General features: G+C 41.9%; 1 non-coding gene across 1 annotated transcript; it reads left to right on the forward strand.

The window, feature by feature from the left end:
• Positions 1–11,885: 11,885 nt before the first annotated feature.
• Positions 11,886–11,992, forward strand: LOC131232142 (small nucleolar RNA R71). The gene has a single exon (XR_009164751.1). It is a non-coding gene; the product is annotated as a small nucleolar RNA R71 (small nucleolar RNA).
• The last annotated feature ends 9,340 nt before the right edge of the window (positions 11,993–21,332 follow it).

Here is a 21,332-nt window from a genome sequence, read left to right on the forward strand (position 1 = left end):
ATGCATCGCTGAAAAGTGGCGGGAGCATTACACAGTCCGAATGACACCATTCGGTAAGCAAATGTGCCAAAGGGACATGTAAATGTGGTCTTTTACTGATTTTCAAGGGCTATCTCTATCTAGTTGTAGCTCGAATATCCATCAAGGAAACAGTAATAGGAATGACGAGCTAGCCTTTCTAAGATTTGATCAATAAATGGCAAAGAAAAGTGGTCCTTCCTTATGACGATATTCAATTTTCTGTAGTCAATGCACATTCTTCAACCAGTAATAACTCTAGTTAGCACGAGTTCATTGTCGGCATTGGCCACGATGGTGATTCCAGACTTCTTAGGAACTACTTGAGTTGGACTCACCCATTGGCTATCGGATATAGGATATATGATACCCACATCCAATAACTTAAGAACCTTGGCCTTAACCACTTCCTTCGTGTTTGAATTTAATCTATGTTGTGGTTGCTGGGAGGTCTTCGCATTATCCTCTAAATAGATGCGGTGAGTACAAATCGAATAGCCAATTCACTTGAGGTCTGCAATCGACCATCCAAGGGCTTCTTTGTGCTCAATGAGACTAGAAATAAGCATACTCTCATGTTCTTGCTCAAGGTGGGAAGAAATCACCACTGAGTATGTCTCATCTTGACCTAAATAGACATATTTCAAATCAAAGGACAAAGATTTTAGGCCAAGCTTCGGTGCCTTGAGGTTATGTAACACCCCGAATTTCGGGGGCCGAGTAGATACTCAACTCCCGATATCCTGGGTGCCACTTATGTTTTGTGGAAGCTGGGTTCTATAATTCAATTTACCTAGACTTGAGCAATTCCTGGAATTAAAATAGACTATGTAACGGCCGCCTCATCCATTGCGTCAGACTCTATGGTACCTACATCCAAAATGAGGTCTGGTTGGTGTTTTAAAACACCGTCCCAAAGTGATAGTGAGTGATCAATTCAGTGGGTTCCATTAACAACAAGTTACACATGTTATCAATTCCATAGACACAATTAATAATAGACAAAGTGAGCATACAGTTCCTAAACACTCTTGTTAATACACATGCACGGTATTATGATATGATGCATGCTCTCACTATACAACACTCCCTTAAGCGACTCCATCTTACGATCACAAATGATAAACACTCCCTCAATGTGACCTTGACTGCCGAGTCGCCAACCTAACTAATGCAATGCGTGAATATTGATGTTAACCGAGTATTTAATTAAGTCCATTCATCCAGCACAATTGGGAAAGCTGAAATACCTCCATTTAATCAATGACCTTACCCAGATTACTTGGCCTAGGGTGGCTGTAGCGGCTCTGAGCCTGCGATCCTTGATCTAAATTTAGGTATCATCTGTTTGTTTCATAATTCAATAATTCCAAAGGTAAGACCTGATACTTAAAGGTTTAAGGATCAACTCGATATGGGTCGTTACCCAACCACCGAGTATAATCACTCGGTTTTGAAGTGCGGGCTTGCCACATAACCTAATCACCATAAGAAAAAGGGCTCGTCACCTAATTTCATTCATGCCCGGGTGTTCGAACGGTACTCTGGCACAGAATCATCAGCCGGGTAATTTAACGGGAGCCGTTTGAATAAGGACCTATCACCTCCTGTGTTCGCTAGCCACTACGGGGAGGTTCGTCACCCCAATGCAGGCTGACAATATGAACACAGTGTCTCATTCCACCATGCCTAGCTCATGGGACTTGGTTACTTACTGGTCACTACGGGGAGGCTCGTCACCCCAGCGTAGGGCGCAACTCGGACATGGTGTCCCATTTCAACATGTCCGACTCATGAGTCTTGGGATCGTATCATTAACGGTTAATAGTAGCCTCTCAAAGGTATGAGGTGCTTCAGATTCAGGCAGGCGTGACCATACATGGTGAACTTACATGGTTGGCCAGCTAGTGGACTAATTCGGCTGACTCATGTGAAGTACAACGCAACCGACACTGGGTGCAAGCATCTCGCATAGTCCAACTATTGTCGGTTGTCCGTCTTCGATCGGATTAGCCTAGGGTAGTCGATCCAGTAGGGCTTCCCTTGTGAATCTTTCTGATTTTGCTTGCCAACCCAATTAACTAAATAGACATAGTCAATCAATAATACTAATAAATCAATTATGCATTTATAGGAACGGATATAAGCAACAAATCAGGAAATTCTACTATATTGGGCATTTTATCGAACATGTAGGCCGCGTTACAACTAACATAGCAATTCATGTGAGGTAAGGCATATTGAGTGCATAGGAAGGTGAGTAATAAGAAGCATGCAAGAGTTCCAAGTCACATAATGTTGTAAGAGGACCATGTACTATTCTTAATTTCAAAAAATTTGGACATGCATGCAAACAATTATATAGTCAATTACCTTAATTCATGTGTATGGGAGGCATGCACTACATTTCTCCTAAATTTCCTAAGGTTTGGGGTTGAGTTACATTCAAACTTCTCATAATGGAAAGAAAATTCAGACAAGGCAAACATTAGATGGTTTGGAGCTAATTAATCCTCTCCTAAGCAAGTTTAATCATAAAAATCATTTCCCTTGAAAGACAACATGCAGAGCAAAATTCTCACAGAAAATCATTAATTCTATCCTAGGTTTGATAAAAGGCCACCTAAGGATAATGGTCCACATCTAGAACAGTTTGACGACTTGTGGAGCTGCTCCCAAGGTGTTGGTCCTGCGAATTGGATTGTTGAAGCCCTATGCCAATAGGATTTGCATGTTAGGATGCATACAAGGGGCCTAATGCACTAAAAATTGAATGGGGGTTGGAAGGATACCTTCCGTCTACTGGCAGGGTGCTCCGCGATGGTGGAGTTGTAAGCTACGACGTGGGATTGAGGTAGGGGAAGGAATTCCTCAACTTCTAGCCTCCTTGAGCTTCTTCCTCAGCCTCTATTCCCTTTCTACACTCTCCTCTCTCTCCCCACTTACAGAAAATTCGTATGGAAGTGTGGGAGAGAGCTTTAAGGGCTTATATAGCCTGAAAATTGGTTCAATTGGCCTTAGGAGACTAGTTCTAATGTATATACCCCTAGTGGGTGTATTTTTGGTCCCTGGGACTGTCCCAGTGGCCCCTTGGCCCATTTGTGTCATGGAGCAGGTGTCCCATTGTAAGACCCGTGTCCTAGCTCGTACCATTCCGTAGGCTTCCGCAGTCTTTCCGGTCGAATTTCAGCGACCCGCGATCTTTTATCGGCAGTTGCGCGCGACCTCGATTCGTATTTTGTATTCTAGAGTCGGCTCGACCGGAGACTTGTACCAGTGCGACCGCGCCGTCGCCACGGTTCCGACGCCGCGACTCATGCACCGACCTGATACCCAGGCTAGAAGATGTCGGCCTGTGTTCAATTCGAGGAAAACACCGCGCGTTGCGAACTTCGAGAGAATCTCTACCAAATGTCAAATCAATCCCATCAATCAATCAAAGTACACAACTCATCAAATCAAGTACCCTATCCCATCCCACAACACCATCCCCAAAGTCAACTTTCCCATCCCATCTCTTACACATCACCCATCACTTACACCCATCTCTCTCTCTCTCTCTCTCTCTCTCTCTCTCTCTCTCTCACTTCCCCATTTTCAAGCAAGCACCGTCCAAGGCATGAGAGCTCCATGTGAGAGCTTTGTGTGGCCCACTTCTTACCTCTCATCTCTACCATCCAACCGTCTAGACTCCATCGTTCTCCGTCAAAGTCGAAACCGAGGAGCTTAGCTTGCCATTGATCTAAGAAGAAGCGGAAAAGGTGGGTGCTCATGCCTTAGATCTTAACATTTGATGAAAAAAAAATCCATTTGTGATGGGGCCTATTTGCATGTATGTGATTGTAAGTAGAGAGGGGCCTATATTGGCGGGGTCCCTCTATCCCACTGTGACTCTCTCTTGTGATGGGTGTGGCCCACTTGATCTCTGCCTTACAAAGCTGTATGGGCTCACCTACACTGATGTAGCTGGTAGACCACGTGTAAGTGGACCCACCTTGATGGACGTATTGTCGTCCGTGGAATAACGTCCAACAGCTTGAGGCTGCTGGACTACGTGAAAGGAAACATGTATCAGCTTTAATTCAAAAGCTGGAGGGTCACACTCACATGGACCCTATCTTGAGGTATACATCTGATCTGAATCGTCCACCTTTTTTCCCATCTCATTTTAGGCGTTGAACCGAAAAATAAATCCAATCCGAATATCTGGTGGGCCATGATATAGGAAACAGTGGTTTTGAGTGATTTAAACTGTCAATGGCCACTTTGATGTTTTATATGCTGAAAATATTTCATATTGGACTAGTTAGACCTATTACGAGCTGGGGAGACTAGTAGTCGGTATGGATTTTCCAAATGTGGGCCCCACCTATCAAAATCCTTAGAATTAAAAAAATAAAAATTAAATGGAGAGCTCCAGACGCTATTGCTGTCACGCTGCAGCAAGCAGCGTCCAGAGGACGACGGCGTGCTTGTGGTTGGAATGGCAGGATCAGTGGGCCTCACCTCAGGCCCCACCATGATGTGTGTTGAACATCAACACCATGTATTTGATAGGTTCCTTTTAATCAGCGGGTAAACTCAAAAATTAGTCGCACAAGGAACTCAGTTGGCCCACACTACCGGAAGCAGTTGGGCATTTAACGTCTACCATTGAAACCCTTTTTGGGTCACATAAGTTGTGGTTCGATATGAAATTTGTTTTTCTTCTTTATTTCAGGTATTTGTAATCTTATGAATGGATCAAATGGAAAACCAACGTTATGGTGGGCCCTACGTGGGACCCACCTACCGTGAAGGGAATGGATGGTGTGCGTGGACAGTAGCTGCATTGCTGCTGTCTTGACGTCATCATGTCATATGGAACCACACGTGATGTATGTTTTAGATCCAGCGCGTCTGCGTGTTGGACCACCATGACGTGGGTTTTGATCCACACCGACCACCATGGGGACCCACCTCTACCTACGTGCACATCCAGACCGTCCGTGGTCTGGACGCTGGACTCCAGCATATAATAATAATAATAATAGTCTATATATTATTTTATATGGTGGGCCACCATGTGGGACCCTACTGCATATGATTTCTCCACGTAGTCCGTCCGTGGGATGGCCCGCCACATGTGCTAGCAATAAAGTGTGAACTGACATTGGGGGCCTACTAGCTAGCTGCAACAAAAAAAAAAGTAAAATAAAATAAAATGTATGATATTATAAAATATAATATTATATTATTATGATATCAGGGAGGGTGGCCCATCACGTGGGACCCACTCCACACGTGTGCACGTGTGGAGGTGGGGCCACTTTTTGTTGGTGGTCTATCTAAATCGTCCATTCATGGGCCCACGTGATGTGCATGATTCCTCCACACCTTCCAAACAGTGGGGCTACCCAACATTATGTATTCATATCAACATGGTCCATCCATGACATGATGATCTGGATAGATCATATGGTATATATATATATATATATATATATATATATATATATATATATATATATATATATATATATATATCTGTGTGTGTATATGGTGGGCTGCATGTGGGACCCACCTTAATGCAATTTTTATATACCTATACACTGCACCTTGATGTATTCACTTGATCCACACTGTCCGCTGGATTGGGACAATGGGCCCCACCTTGGTTGTACATATAGTATACTCACCGCCCATCTATTTTAACATGGCCCACCTTAATGTTTTCTATTTTACATATCTTCACCGTCCTACCATTTGAAGAGCCTGCCTTAAGGCTTGAGACAAAAAAATGAGGCAAATCGGTATGATAGGTGGACCACACTACAGAAACAATGGAGATTGAACATCCACCATCAAAACCTTTTATTTTTGGGGTCACAAAAGTTTTGGATCAGTATGATAGTTGTTTTTCCATCCAACTCAGGTCCTTATGGCCTTATGATCGGGTTGGACGGAAAGTAAAATGGTCGGCCTTGCGAATTTAAACGGTGAAAATCATTGTCTCCATTGTTATTGTGGTATGGCCCAGATGATCCTTCTATGGGATTTATTTTTGGTAATGCTTTAAAATGACCTTTAATTGATGTGTGGGCCCCACATTGATGTGATGTATGTTGGGCCCATTTGAGAGCCCCTTATGATAAATTTGAGGCCCATACGATGCGGCCCGATTTGTCGTATATGAGGCCCATTGGTGCGGCCTATTGTGATATATTTCCAGCCTGTGTGAAGAGGCCCATTGTAACGTAATTCAAGCCCATTTTGTAAGGCCCATTGAGGTGCATTCGGGGCCCATGGGTCGAGGCCCATTGTGATGTACTGAGGCACATGGGTTGTGGCCCATTGAGATGTATTAATGGCCCGTGTGGAGGGCCCACCTGCATGTATTTAAGGCCCATATGATGAGGCCTATGTGACGCAAATGAGGCCCATCGTGATTGTACGTAAGACCAAGGGCCACTATTTGTATGGCTCTATGTGGGCCACTCCTTGGGAGCAATGTTGGTTAGATGTCCACGTTGATGGGCAATGATGGTTGGATGTCCACATTGTGACCTTCCCTTAGGCTTTGTTAGGCCTATTCTCATCATTCTCTTAGTAGGTTGACCCTAATCAGTGGGCCCCATTCACTATAGACGGATGACTCCGTGTTATCGGATTTGATATAACTACGGTTGAGCGTCGATCTTTATACTATGGTTGATCGGCTCATCATCTATAGCCCCCGCTTTGTTTATCTACAGTTATCGGTGCCAGTTATCGAGGCCGACACCGATTATCGATGCTGATTATCGGTGCCGATTGTCGTGACCGATTTGTCGACTCTGATTATTGATTGATCCCGATTGTCGTGGCTGATTGTCGATTCCGAGTATCGTGACTGGTTTGCCGATTCTGATTATCGATCGATTCCGATTGTCGTGACCGATTGCCGATTCCAATTGACGAGACCGATTTGCCGATTTTGATTATCGATCGATTTCGATTGTCGATTCCGAGTATCGTGACTGGTTTGCCGATTCTGATTATCGATCGATTTCGATTGTCGTGACCGATTACCGATTGACATGACCGATTTACCGGTTCTGATTATCGATAGATTTCGATTGTCGTGACCGATTGCTAATTCTGATTATCGATCAATTCTGATTATCGAGGCCGAGCATCGAGGCCTATGTGATGAGGCCCATTGTGATGCATTTGAGGGCCAGGCGATGGAGCCCATTGTGATGTATGTTAAGCCCATGTGAAAGGCCCATCGTGATGTGTATTAAGCTCTTGAGTAAGGCCCATGGTATTGTATATCAGGCCATTTGTGAGGCCATGGGTCTACTATATGTTAGGCTCTATATGGGCCATTCCTTGGGGGTAATGTTGGTTAAATATCCACATTGTCGAGGGCGATTGTTGATGCAGGTTATTGATACCGATTATAAGTATGTGACAGCATAACACCATAATACATGCCCATACGCATCATCTGCATGTTTGTTATGAGATGTGATTGACCATTGCATATGCCATAGGGCAGATTATTCATGGGGCTTCCTGATAGGAAGAGTTGCCCCACATGAGAGCACGACATGTGCAGGATTGATGCATGATTGGACTATGTGACTCATGCATCTCGCATTTGTATGACATGACCACCGTATGCCCTATCGACATCAGGGCCATAGCCTCCACAGGTATTTCGTGGATGGCCAGATGGGACACCAAAAATCTGTTCTACACGGAGTGCTATAGATATCCCTGGGTGAAAGTCCCTAAACCCTCTTGGTTCCAGAGGTTGCTCCAACGTCTAGACCGAGTGGATGCATGAGCGCATGAGGGCCATATACCATTAGGCCACGTCTCCCACTGTGTCGTGGTCGGTTGGAAGGGGGTACGGCCTTACCTGCCTAAGAGGAGGGGGCATTACTAGGCTGAGTCTGACCAGCTCGAGGAATGGGTCCGCTATCGACGAGCCGGGCCGGATATTGGTAGGCAGATAGTGAGGTCTCTTCCACTCACCTTATTGCGCGCGATGGGGCGGCAATCTGGTTTGGAGTGTAATAGACCCTGGTGATTTTTCAGAAAAGAACCATACTGATATGTGGACTTATTGGGCAGAAATTGCATATTCATTCATTTATTCATTCACTATCCACACGGGCTAGTGGTGCGTAACTATTTATTACGTGTACCTTCGCATAGCCAGGATTTCGGTTGGGCGCGCGACTAACCTGAGACCAGGAGTTTACCACATTGGGTCTGACTATCCAAATTTAGGTATGGGACTGGTTTGGATAGAAGTCGCTTGTGATGGACCCCGTAGCCTGCGATACTACGTACTATCATCCCGACCTCACAATCCAGCTTGGTCATTTCATTACATCGCATATTGCATCCGCATGCATATGGCATTTTGGGTTATGTTTTTTTATACTTATATGACCTAGACAGATTTAGCAGGATTTACATATTGCATTGTATCCTTGGCATCTGATGTTTAGCTATTTATGACTCCTTATTTGCATAGCTGTTTTATATTGCTTATTCTGATGTTGATTGACTCATGAACTTGTCCATATTTTCGCTTACTCTGTTATCATACGATTCCTGCTCTTGTCAGTATTTCTGCTTACTTTGATAATTCATGATTTTATCAGTTTTTCTGCTTATTTTGATATTGTACGGTTTATGGATTACCAGAATTTTCGGTATTGTATGATGATGGCATTGTAGTGAATACTTGGCACTAACCTTGTGCACACACTTACACTACCCTCTAAGCTTTCATAAGCTTATGCACGATAGATACGTGCAGGTGATGTTAGGTTGCAGCAGTGTTGAGCTTGGAGCGGGCAGTGGTCTTCTGGAGCTTGATTTTCAATTGATGTATTTTTTTTCCCTTAGCATTGTACTCGAACGATTTTATCAGTGGATATGTGATGATGATGTTGTCTTTATGAATTGGGTAATCTTGTGGTTATGCTTATTATGAGTTAAATGTGTGTATATATATATGTGTGTATATATATATAAAATCCTCCTTGTAGGATCCCACGATCGGAATCTGGTGCATGGACACTGGGAGCCGACAATGGGGTACTACGGAGGCTGTCGGCACCAGATTCGGCAATCGGGATTCCTGTGAATCCGATTTCTGAGTTTGGGGCGTGACACCCATGGCCAGATGAAAGGTTGTTCCAAGTTTGGTAGCAAATGAATGAGTCAATTGATCGCAGGTGCTTGTTTTGCTGTTAACGGGTTCGATCAGGGCCCTAATTATATGGATATGAGCAGGAAATATCCCTGACTCCTGGCCCGAGTTTGATTGCAATTCAACAATTGGAAAGTAGTAACTTTGCCATTTTAGGGGCAAGGCCAACTCACTTAAGTTTCAGGTTTTGAGTCCCGGAGAGTCGCGCCTTTCAAGCTCTACCTTCATGATCCAAATTGTGCGATTTGGGGCATCGTTTGGGCCTACCATCCTTCAAGGACATCAAGCCCAGTGAGACGAACATTATTCTATAATTTCGGAACTAGTGGGCAGCGGTCTGGAGCTCGATCGAGTAATCAAGGTATTTTTCAAATGAATTGGGTAAGGATATTTCTTGGGCACTGTTGTTAGGGTCTTGATTAAATAAGTTCATAGTGTGGCCTATTCGAAATTAGCGAAAATAGTTATTTGGTCATGATCACTCTAGATCGTTGGTTCTTAGGCTAAATGAGCGACCGAGTTTATTTGGTTCATTAGTTAAGATCTAGCCATAGCTGGCTCGGCTTTGGGTAGATATTTAATTTAGTTACGGTTGTCTTAAATAGTCAGTGATAAGTTGGTTAGATTTGGGCCCTAGATGAACAATTCATGAGGCTAGACTTGAAGTTTAAGTGATCAGGCGAATTAGTTGGCTTCATACGGTTGGTTAATCGAATTTGTGCGATTCTTTACTAGTATCACCAATGTATAGGCTCACCTCGAGTGTCAAGAGTCAGTAAGTGATGACGTGGGTTAGTTATAAAAAAATTTTGAAAGGATTTTTGACAATCCAAAATAGCAAAAATTCAAGATGTTATAGGTTAGGCGGTAGATGCACTATATCTGTTTGGGGTAATTCTTCAAATTGTGGCCTCTACCAGTTAACTTCAAGTACCGGTATAGTATCAAGCATAAAACTCGTCTCCTTAATCATATCATCATCTAAATCATGGGAGTAGGCCAAGCACGTCTATAGAGGGTCGGAGGATATGGTCATCAGAGTTCTATCTTCCACGAAAGAATCAATCAAGTTAACATCGTGGGCACCGTCATCATCCTCTGCCTGTTTGCTCATATAGAAAAAGATATTAAGCTCCAATGACATATTCCCAAAAGACAAACTCATGACTCCATTCCTATAATTGATGATTGCATTTGATGTAGCAAGGAATAGACGACTAAGGATGACAGGAATTTGAGTATTCATATCCACGGTGGGTTAAGTATTTAGGACGATAAACTATACTGGATAGTAGAATTTGTCAACCTGGACCAACACATCCTCAATTATCCCTCTCCACACACGAACTGAGCGATCCGCCAGTTGTAATGTGGTCCGGGTAAGTTTTAATTCACCTAGAACTACTCATTTGTAGACCGAGTATGGGATCAGATTTACGGTCGCTTCTAAGTCACGAAGTGCATGCTTAATCTGGTAATTCCCAATTACACAAGTGATGGTTGGGCTACCAGGATCTTTGTACTTCTGTGGCACATCTTGCTTTAGGATGACACTCACTTTTTTTGTTAAGAAGATTTTCTTTTAAATGTTTTGTTATCTTTTGGTCGTACATAAATCTTTCAGAAATTTGGCATATGAAGGTATCTGTTTTACGGCATCCAATAGAGGAATGTTGACCTTCACTTGCTTAAGCACCTTTAGAATATCCTGAGAGTTAGAGAAAGGTTTTGGTGCCATCAACCGTTAAGGAAATAGAGCAATCGGTTTGCTTTGAAGTTCCGGTTCTACCTCATGTGGAGCATTGCTGGGTATATTGGTCTTATCTACATCTGGGTCCTTATAGGCTTTTTAGCCCTTACTGGAATAGATTTGTCAATTATCTTCCCACTCCTAAGAGTAGTGATAGACTTAGTTTGTTCCATTGGATTTGAAGAGCTTGGTTCACTAACTCCGTATTGCGGTTTAGGATTAAGGATAGGTTGGGCTGGAAGCATCCCTTTCTCCATAATTGTAATGCGTGAGTCTATCTTTTGTATAGCCTTTGTGAGTTCTTGTAAGGCTTGAAGAGTACTTTGCTGGATGAGCTCTTGAGGATTTTGAACCAATTCCTCTTGAGGTTTCCCTTGATTTAAGAATTAATTAGGGATTCCTTGAGGTGTAACAGATTGTTCACTCCTCCATCTGAAATTTGGATGATTTCTCTAGCTGGAGTTGTATGTGTTCGACGTAAGTCCCTTGAAAAGCCTTTGGTAGTTGTTTACGACATTTGATTGTTAATTCAATATTTCTTAAAATGCAAGTATTGTTGGGTAATTTTCAGTTGTATGAATGTTACAAGCACAAATACCGCAGACAACTTCCTTATCCTTATCCTTCCTAAGTTCCATGGCCTCGAGTTTCCTTGTGAGACTGGTCACTTTAGCGTTGATATCATCTTCCTCTTTCAAAAGATATATTCCACCTCTCACCTTTGATTGAGTAGGATTAGACGTGATGCTCGTTCTTAGAGAGATGTCCCATGATTGTGCAGTTTCAGCAAGTTTATCAAAGTAATCCCACACTTCATCAACATCTTTGTTCAGGAATTCCCCATTGCACATTGTCTCGACAAATTGGCGCATGGAAGATGTCAGTCCTTCATGGAAGAAATTTGTTAAGTGTCACGTTTCAAAATTGTGTTGTGGGCATGAATTGATAAGATCCTTGAACTACTCCCAACATTGGAAGAATGTTTCATCTTCCCTTTGGGCGAAGTTCGTGATCGACTTTCTAATGGTGTTCATTTTATGATATGGGAAGAATTTCTTTATGAACTCTCTTGTCATGTCATTCCATATGCCAATAGATTGTGGACGTAGTGAATGTAACCACATCTTAGCCTTTTATTTCCGGGAGAAAGGGAAGAGTTTCAGCCGGATTGTGTCCTCAGATACATTAGAAAAGTATAAAGTGGCTATGATCTAATCAAAGTCTTTCAAGTGTAAATATGGATTTTTAGATTCAAGCCCAAGGAACTTTGGAAGGAGTTGGATCACTCCTGGCTTGATGTATATGTTTCTTGTATTTTCTGAAAAAACCATATAGGAAGGGGTGCTCACCCCCGCTGGTTATAAATAGTCTCGTAAAGTATGAGGCGGAGGTGCTCGAGGCACCTCGTTCTCATCCTAGATTTTCTCCACCCTAGGTTGGGGTGGATTTGGAGGTTGATTAGCTAGTTGATTTGCAACCATAACTTCGGTTAACTCTGTGGATCTCGAGTAGTGTCTAATATTCCTGTGATGGATAGATAACTCTTCAACCGATCCTCCTTCCCTCAAGAGATGTCAAGTGTTGTCATAGACCCACTTGGGCGTGAAACACTCTCAGCTCTCAATTTCAGAATCTGACTTAAACCTAAAAAGGACAAAAGAAATAGAAATTTAGAAATAGAAAGAGAGAGAATTAGAAAGAAGTTACCAAATTAGAAGTTTCTATGTCAGGATCCTGCAAAAGAAAAAGGAAAGTGAATTGGGGTTTCTTCTCTTTTTTCTAGCCTAACACTACCCCAAGAGTATAATCAGACACATCACACATAATATCAAGGGAATGCTCCAGTCGAGTGGTTGCATGATAGGTACAGTGGTTAACATGCCCTTGAGATTAGAAAAAGCTTCCTGGCATTGCTCAGTCTACTCGAATGGTACATCCTTCTAAAGTAGATTGCATAAAGGATGAGAGAGGTGACTAAAGTCCTTTATGAATCTCATGTAAAATCCAGCTTATCCTAAAAAGGATCGCATGTCTTGTATGTTCTTGGGTGAAGGTAAGTTAAGGATAAGATCAATTTTAGCCTTATCTACCTCAATTCTTTTGGAGGAGATGATATGTCCAAGGACAATCCTCTTATGAACCATAAAATGACACTTATACCAATTTAGTACCAAATTCTTTTCCTCACATCGCTTCAGCACACATTTAAGATTCTCCAAACAATCGCTAAATGATGGACTAAAGACAGAGAAGTCATCCATTAAGACCTCTAAATATTGCCCCACCATGTCATAAAAAATACTCATCATGCATCGCTGAAAAGTGGCGGGAGAATTACACAGTCCAAATGGCATCATTCGATAAACAAAGGTACCAAAGGGACATGTGAATATGGATTTTTCCTGATCTTCAGGGGCTATATCTATCTGGTTATAGCTCGAATATCCATAAAGGAAACAGTAATAGGAATGACGAGCTAGCCTTTCCAAGATTTGATTAATAAAGGGCAAAGGAAAGTGGTCATTCCTTGTAACGGTATTCAATTTCCTGTAGTCAACACACATTCTCTAACCAGTAGTAACTCTAGTTGGCACAAGTTCATTGTTGGCATTGACTATGATTGTGATTCCGAACTTCTTAGGAACCACTTGAATTGGACTCACCCATTGGCTATCGGATATAGGGTATATGATACCCACATCCAATAGCTTAAGAACCTCGGCCTTAACCACTTCCTTCATGTTTGGATTTAATCTACATTGTGGTTGCTGGGAGGTCTTCGTATTATCCTCTAGATAGATGTGGTGAGTACAACTCGAAGGGTCAATTCCCTTGAGGTTCGTAATCGACCATCCAAGGGCTCCTTTGTGCTCAATGAGAGTAGAAATAAGCATACTCTCCTGTTCTTGCTCAAGGTGGGAAGAAATCACCACTGGGTATGTCTCATCTTGACCTAAATAGACATATTTCAAATCAAAGTACAAAGGTTTTAGGTCAAGCCTCAGTGCCTTGAGGTTATGTAGTACCCCGAATTTCGGGGGCCGAGTAAATACTTGACTCCCGATATTCCAAGTGCCACTTATGCTTTGCGGAAGCAGGGTTCTATAATTCATTTTACCTAGACTTGAGCAATTCCTAGAATTAAAATAGACTATGTAACAACTGCCTCATCCAGTGTATCAGACTCTGTGGTACCTGCATCCAAGATGAGGTCTGGTTAGTGTTTTAAAACACCGTCCCAGAGTGGGAGTGAGTAATTAACTTAGTGGGTTCCATTAGTAACAAGTTACGCATGTGATCAATTCCATAGACACAATTAATGAAAAGCAAAGTGAGCATACAGTTCCTAGACTCTCTTGTTAATGCACATGCAGGGTATTATGATATGATGTATGCCCTCGCCATATAATACTCCCTCAAGCGACTCCATTTTACGATCGCAAATGACAAACACTCCCTCAATGCGACCTCAACTGCCGAGTCGCCAACCTAACTAATGCAATGCATAAATATTCATGTTAACTGAGTATTTAATTAATTCCATTCATCTAGCAATATTGGGGAAGCTGAAATACCTCCATTTAATCAATGGCCTTATCCAGATCACTTGGTCTAGGGCGGCTGTAGCGGATCTGAGCCTGCGATCCTTGATCCAAATTTAGGTATTATCCATTTGTTTCATAAATCAATAATTCTAAAGGTAAGGCATGATACTGTAAGGAAAAGGGCTCGTCACCCAATTTCATTCATGCCCGGGTCGTTCGAATGGTACTCTGGCATGAAACCATCGGCCGGGTAATTTAACGGGGGTCATTCGAATAAGGACATGTCACCTTCTGTGCTCACTGATCACTATAGAGAAGCTCGTCACCCCAGCGTAGGCCGAAAGTATGAACACAGTGTCTCATTCCACCATACCCGGCTCCCGAGACTTGGTTGCTCACTGGTCACTACGAGGAGGCTCATCACCCCAGCGTAGGGCGACAGCTCGGACACGGTGTCTCATTCCAACATGTCCAGCTCATGAGTCTTGGAATCATATCATTAATGATTAATAGTGGCCTCTCAAAGGTATGAGGTGCTTCAGATTCCGGCAGGCGTGACCATACATGGTAAACATACATGGTTGGTCAACTGGTAGACTAATTCATCTGACTCAGGTGCAGTATGGCACAACCGACACTAGGTGCAAGCATCCCGCGTAGTCCAACTACTGTCGGTTGTCTGTCTTCGGTCAGATTGGCCCAAGGCAGCTGATCTAGTAAGGCTGCCCTTGCGAATCTTTCTGATTTTGCTGGCCAACATAATTAACTAAATAGACACAGTCAATCAATAATACTAATAAATCAACTATGTATATATAGGAACATATATAAGCAACAAATCCGAAAATTCTACTATATTGGGCATCTTATCGACCATGCAGGTCGTGTTACAACTAACATAGCAATTCATGTGAGGTAAGGCATATTGAGTACATAAGAAGGTGAGTAATAAGAAACATGTAAGAGTTCCAAGTCACGTAATGTTGTACGTGGACCATGTACTATTCATAATTTCAGAAAATTTGGCAGACAATTATGCAGTCAATTATGTTAATTCATGTGTATGAGCGGCACGCAGTACATTTCCCCCAAATTTCTTCAGGTTTGGGGTTGGGTTACATTCAAACTTCTTATAATGGATAGGAAATTCAGACAAGGCAAACATTAGATGGTTTGGAGCTAATTAATCCTCTCCTAAGCAAGTTTAATCATAAAAAGAATGAATGTCTACTATCATTTCCCTTGAAAGACAACATGCAGAGTAAATTTCGCATAAAAATTGTTAATTATAGCCTAGGTTTGATAAAAGGCCACCTAAGGATAATGATTCGCACTTAGAACGGTTTGACGGCTTGCGGAGCTGCTCCCAAGGTGTCAGTCCCTTGAATTGGAGTGTTAAAGGCCTTTGCCAATAGGATTTGCATGTTAGGATACATGCAAGGGGCCTAATGCACTAAAAATTGAAAGGGGGTTGGAAGGATACCTTCCGGCTGCTAGCAGGGTGCTCCCGTGACGGTGGGGTTGCAAGCTACGACATGGGATTGAGGTAAGGGAGTTTCTAAAAATAAACTAGTTCTTAAAAATAGAAAAATATTAGAATTAGAAAATTTCTAAAAGGAGAAAATAAAACCTAAAATTAGAGAGTTTCTAAAAATAAGTAGGAAAGTTCTAAACCTAAAGTTAGAAAATTTAAAAAAAAAAAAAACATAATCCTAAAATAGAAAATAATGTTAGTTTCTAAAAAGGAAAAAAATTTTAAAATTAGAAAATAGAAAATTTTTAAAATTAAAAGAAAGCTTAGAATTAGAAAATTTCTAAAACTCAAACCCTAATTCTAAAAATAGAAAAAGTAGAGGAATTAGAAAGGGATTACCAATTTAGAGGTTTATGTTAGGATCCTACAAAATAGGAAAACAGGTTAGTTTTTAAAAATAAGAAAAACCTAAACCTAAAGTTAGAAAAATCCTAATCTTAAACTAATCCTAAAGCTAGTTAATTTCAGAAAACGTAACTGTCAATCCCCGGCAACGGCGCCAAAAACTTGTTCACTCCCTAAGTATAGGGTTGTGATGTAGTAATAAACTCGGTGAGACCGAGGTCGAATCCCAAGGGACTGAAACCTGTACGTAATCTAAAACTAAATAGAACTAGAACCAGAATAAGATGAAATCTAAATCGAATAGAATTTAAGGAATAATGGTGAAATATTAATCTAAAACTTAAAGAATTCAGAGGTAGGAAACTAGGGTGCCAAGGATCCACTTGTAGCAATTGGGAAGTTACCTTGCACTGATTCAGGGACACAACTAGAATCAGAGTCCTATCTTATCTAGCTGGTAAGAAGAGATTTGTCAGATTTCTGAACTTCTCATGAATCTAATCATTAATAGATAAGATTGGTGAAGATTTGGAAGTGATTCCGTCACCTAACCATGCCCAGGAGACTATAGCAAACAACAACAATTTACCAATTTCATAGCCAATCATGAGAGAATTGTGAAAGTTAGGAAGGGTTCCACACCCAACCATGCCGATGAGACGATGGCGAACAACAGGGCCTCCTAAGTTCACAATCTCATAATGAAAAGAATATACTCAAAGCTATTGCAGATCAACTGTAATTTGAGTGACAATAAATCATTAAAAACTAAAAGTTTCCTTAATAATCAAACTAGAATCCATAAGAGTTCAATAACCATGAATCAAAGCAAAACTAACACCCCAATCACGCTACAAGCTTCACCTCTTAGCCCTAGCTAAGAGGTTTAGCCTAGCAATATGATTAGGCTAAATCCCTTAAATAAAAATAAAATAAACAAAAGAAAAAGAAAAAGAAAAAGAAAAAACAACTGTACTCTCTCTCCCTCGTTCGACGCTTCACGTCCAGCCCAGATCTCCCCTTTTCTTCTTTTCTCCTCTCCTTTATATAGAACCAACAAGGTTGGTCGGCTGGGAGTGATTGCTAGAGTCAGTGGACAGCTATAGCAATGGAAGTCGGACGACAAAAGCCTTTTACGCAGCCAAGAATTTCCTTGCGTAAATCTTGTTTACGCAGCCAAGAAAACGAGTTGAAGATTACCCACTTTCTTTTGATTCTGTCCAAAATAAAAATGTCCCTTGGGGAGTTTTAGATAGGCCTACATGATGGATAGTCCAGATCGACCATCTGATCATGATTATGGGCGTACAATAACCCCAAAATCGGTCAGTTTCGGACACTGAAATAGGATGTGCGTAATAGAGCTTACGCTGATTGATTGGTGGGGTCCATGATTGAGGTCGGTTGGTAAATCCATACTGTCCATTGCAATCCTCCCGAAAAACTAGTTGGAAATGTCGCGGTATAACTCAAATTCGGTGTGGCTCATGGATTTTCCATTCAGCCGTCCGTTCTGCATTTGATTACAATCCGTTTGTGTGTGCATGTATGGGACCATAAGGAGATATTGGAGAGGGTATTAGCCACCTCCTGGACCGAATGAATGGTCCTGATTATCCTTGTGATGAACGGAGATGGCCCACTACAGGTCCCAACGTCCGGTTGTGCAGACGCTGGTGAAAACAAAAATTTCCATTTTTAAAGGAAGGCTCAGTCAAGCCTCCGTTTGACCGGATTCTTCATCTAGTGCATCTCTTATGCACGTGTACCCTATGTACATGCAATGTACATGTGGGGTCCATCGTGATGTATCTTGGGAATCCGTTCTATTCATCTATTTTCTCATCTCATTTAAACAGTTGGGACCAAAACCGAGGCATATCCAGATATCATGTGGGCCCCAAATCAGAAATTCATGGGATGGTATGTCCGTTGGGTCACTTTCATAAGGATCCAATGGCTGAAATTTTACGTGTACGGTTAATTTATGGTCCTCAAGCTATATATGAAGTTTTGAACTGAACGGATGGTGGGAACCCTGTGATCTCGCATTCTGGACAATTTTCGGGCCCTTTTAACATGCGTGACCTAATTTTCTCAGATCTCTGGCGTTTAAATTCTTCGATCTCAGTCCCCTGGAATCCGTCCCTTACCCTGGTGATTCTGGAGCATCAATTCCATGCGTTTAGTATCTTTTTTTAGTCCACGCTTATAAATCCACCTTGCAACATAAACATGATTAAACCAGGCCGTTAAATAGTATCATATTCGTAAAATCAGGTAATTACTGGGGTCTGATATGCAATATTTGACCCTCAACACAACCCCCAACCAGCATTTTTCTAGTCCCGAGCAAGGTATGAATAATTTCAGAAATACAAGATAATTCCTATAAACATGAGTGATTAATGAAGAATAATCGAGATACCAGAATTCTAAGATTCATGAATGTTGGGCATTACTTTCTCCTGGAATCGAGCTCACAGTAAACTTCATAATCAAGTTCAAATATTAATCCAAAAACTTGTTCACTCCCCAAGTATAGGGTTGTGATGTAGTAATAAACTCGGTGAGACCGAGGTCGAATCCCAAGGGACTGAAACCTGTACGTAATCTGAAACTAAATAGAACTAGAACTAAACTAAGATGTAATCTAAATCAAGCGAATATGAGGGAATAATTGTGAATATATTAATTAAAAACTAATAAAAATAAAGGTGGGAACTAGGGTGCCAAGGATCCACTTGTAGTAATTAGGAAGTTACCTTGTATTGATTCAAGGACACAACTGGAATCAGAGTCCCATCCTATCCAGTTGGTAAGAAGAGATTTGTCAGATCTCTGAATGTCTCATAGATCTAATCATCAATAGATACGATTAGTGTAGATTTGGAAGTGATCCCATCACCTAACCATGCCCTGGAGACCATGGCAAACAACAGCAATTTACCAAACCTACAACCACTCACAAGAGAATTGTGAAAGTTAGGAAGGGGTTTCGTCACCCAACTATGCCAAGGAGACAATGGTGAACAACAGGGCCTCCTAGGTTCACAATCTCATAATGAAAAGAACATACTCAAATCTATTGCAGATCTACTGTAATTTGAGTCACAATAAACCATTAAAAACTAAAAGTATTCCTTAATAATCAAACTAAAATCCACAAGAATTCAATAACCATGAATCAAAGCAAAGCTAACAACTCAATCACACTACAAGCTTCACCTCTTAGCCCTAGCTAAGAGGTTTAGCCTAGTAACATGATTAGGCTACACCTTAAAAGAAAGGAAAAATAAAGCAGAAAAATAAAAATAAAAACCCTACAAACTCTACTCTTCCTCTTATGCACGTCTAGCCAAGGTCCTTCTCTAGATTTGAATGCCTTCTCCCCACATCTAAAACCTTCTTTTATAGCTACTAGAGGCGGTGGAGGGCTGTCGCAACAGCTGTTGTAGCCATAGCGAAAGCTTTTTCGCAATCAAGTTCGGAGCTTCAAAACTCCCTACTTTCCTCACTCAATTTCCAAAGAAACACCATCCCTTAGGACATTTTTGAGCCCTCTATATGATGGACGATTCAGATCTGCCATATGATGAAAGATGGTGGGCCACAACCGGCTGGAAAAGTCAGTTTTCGCAGATTTGTGAAAGCTTTTGCACTCCTTCGCTGTCGTGATCGATGGGCCCCACAGAGGTGTTTTCAGGGAAATCCACCTCATCCATTGCACTCATGACAAAATTTAAGTCAAGAATGGATGGTTTTGAACGTCCATTGACGCAGCCTAGAGAAGAAATCACAATAAAAATAATTTTAAACGTCGCAGAACTGTCTGTTTGTGGCCTCTATATCGCACACGTGTGCACGCATGAGTATAAAATTTCAGCAAGATTTTGTAGTATTCGAGCCACTCTACAAGATGGACGGCTCGGATTTTCCGTACGGGTGACGTGTGGGTCCCACAAAGGTCCGCAAAATCGGCCAGCGGCCGTTCGTTGCATAACTGAAAACGGCAAGTGCTGTTTTTGTTTTGGAAACTGGTCAGGTGCGGGCAGGCGCTGTTTGAATTTGGAAGGCGGCGTGGTGCTCGGCGTACATATAATGTACATGATATACATGCACCATATGCAGGGCCCACTATGATTCTTATCAGAAATTTGCACCGTCCATCCTTTTTCTCATATTCTTTAAGCCGTCAAGGACAATTTTGAACATATCCAGATAGCAGGTGGGCCTCCCTTAGTGAATTAATGGGTTGATCTGTCCGTTGGCCCACTTCTAGAGATCTTCAATTGCTGAAATTTAATATGTACGGTTAATTTATAGCCCTCATCACATGTATGAAGTCTTGTGTCAATTAGATGGCGGGAACCATGTGATGTTGCATTCTGGATCAATTTCAAGCCACTTGAGCTTCAGTTTCTTGATTTTCCTGGATATCTGGCATGCACTTCCGTTGATCTCGGTCCCTTGGAGTCCGTCCCTTGCCTTGGTGATTTTAAAGCGTTAATTCTATGCATTTAGCATCGTTTTCAGTCTAAGCTCATAAATACACCCTGCATCACAAACACGATTAAAATGAACCGTTAAGCAGTGTCATGTTCGTAAATCCAGGTAGTAACTGGGGTCTAATATGCAATATTTGACCCTCAACATAGGGGACGGAATTCCTCAACTTCCAGCCTCCTTGAGCTTCTTCCTCAGCCTCCACTCCCTTTCGACACTCTCCTCTCTATCCCCACTTACAGGAAATTCGTATGGAAGTGTGAGAGAGAACTTTAAGGGCTTATATATCCTGAAAATTGGTTCATTTGGCCCTGGGGAGACTAGTTCTAATGTATATACCCCTAGTGGGTGTATTTTCGGTCTCTGGGGCTGTTCCGTGGCCCCCTAGCCCATCTGTGTCATGGATCAGGTGCCCCATGGCTAGATAAAGGGTTGTTC

Source organism: Magnolia sinica, chromosome 17, assembly GCF_029962835.1.
Source record: "Magnolia sinica isolate HGM2019 chromosome 17, MsV1, whole genome shotgun sequence".
Lineage (NCBI taxonomy): Eukaryota > Viridiplantae > Streptophyta > Magnoliopsida > Magnoliales > Magnoliaceae > Magnolia > Magnolia sinica.